Genomic DNA, 1756 nt, shown 5'->3' with positions numbered 1-1756 from the left:
TAAAAAAGAATGAAATAATGCCATTTGCAGCAACATGGATCCAACTAGAGATTATCATACTAAGTGAAGTAAGTCAGACAGAGAAAGACAAATATCATATGATATCACTTATATGTAGAATCTTAAAAAATGATACAAATAAACTTATTTACCAAATAGAAACAGACTCACAGACTTTGAAAACAAATTTACGGTTACCAAAGGGGAAAGATGTTGGGGGGAGGGATAAATTAGGAGTTTGGGATTAACATATATTTACTACTATATATAAAATAGATAATCAGTAAGGACCTACTGTATAGCACAGGGAAGTCTACTCAATATTCTATAATAACCTATATGGAAAAAGAATCAGAAAAAGAATGGATACATGTATGTGTATAACTGAATCACTGTGCTGTACACCTGAAAGTAACACAACATTGTAAATCAACTATACTCCAATATAAAATAAAAAAGTAAAAAGTAAAATAATGCCATTTTAAATAGTAACAAAAAAACCCACCAAATTTCCAGAAATATGTCTAAGAAAAATCACAACATCTACAAAGACAACCACAGAACATTACTGAATAAAATTAAAGGAGATCTAATTAATGGAATTGTATGAATTTTCATGTTAGAAGACTTATTATAAAAATTTTAATTTCTCCCATGCTGAAATATAGATTCAACTTAGTCCTAATAGAAAAAGTCCTAGCAACATTTTGTGTGTGTCAATGAGGTGATTTTTACATTTATATGGGAATGAGTGGGACTAGGACAACCAACACAATTATGAACCAAAAATAATAAAGTTAGAGACCTTGTAATACCAAAAATCAAGACTTACGTCGCTGCAATAGGGGAGCAGTATGAAAAAGGCAGAAGCTTAGACAAATTTACCATGGAACAGAATGCAGGCTCTAACAGTGTATCTGTCCAAATTTAGTCACTGATTCATATGCTGCAGTGAGAGAAAGAAGGGTCTTTTTAAATAAGTGGTACTGGGTCACTGGATATCCATATGGAAAAGAAACAAATCTGGATTCCTCCCTGGCTCGCATCATGGTCAAGAATAAATTACACACAAAACTACACATTTTGAGGCTCTGAATGTAAAAGGTAAGACAATGAAATTTCTCGAAGACGATATAAGAGTTTATCTTTCTGAACTTGGAGAGGCAGAGATTTCTTAAAGTGCACACAAAAAAATCACTAACTATAAAGCAAAAAACCTGATAAGCTAGACAATATTAAAATTCACATTTTCTAGTTATTGAAAGGAGAAAAATGCAAGCCATAAAGTGAAAGAAGTTACATGTGATAACAATGTTCAATGAAAGACAATATAGTTTTCAAATAACAGTAATTGTGCCTCGGATAAACCTCACTGGCTACGATACTGCCATTGGGCAAAACTTGGAAGAAAGTATAAAGAACAAATGGAACAGGACAGAAGGCCCAGAGATAAACCCACACACATATGGTCACCTAATCTATGACAAAGGAGGCAAGGATATACAATGGAGAAAAGACAGTCTCTTCAGTAAGTGGTGCTGGGAAACCTGGACAGCTACATGTAAAAGAATGAAATTAGAACACTCCCTGACACCATACACAAAAATAAACTCAAAATGGATTAAAGACCTAAATGTAAGACCGGACACTGTAAAACTCTTAGAGGAAAACATAGGAAGAACACTCTGACAAAAATCACAGCAAGATCTTTTTTGACCCACCTCCTAGAGTAATGAAAATAAAAACAAAAATAAAC

General features: G+C 33.1%; 1 pseudogene; it reads right to left on the bottom strand.

Moving 5' to 3' along the window:
* Nucleotides 1-1244: 1244 nt before the first annotated feature.
* On the bottom strand, nt 1245-1402 carry LOC137229588 (U4 spliceosomal RNA; annotated as a pseudogene).
* Nucleotides 1403-1756: the final 354 nt, after the last annotated feature.

Source organism: Pseudorca crassidens, chromosome 8 (genome assembly GCF_039906515.1).
Source record: "Pseudorca crassidens isolate mPseCra1 chromosome 8, mPseCra1.hap1, whole genome shotgun sequence".
Classification (NCBI taxonomy): domain Eukaryota; kingdom Metazoa; phylum Chordata; class Mammalia; order Artiodactyla; family Delphinidae; genus Pseudorca; species Pseudorca crassidens.
This window is presented reverse-complemented; position numbering and strand designations above follow the sequence as displayed.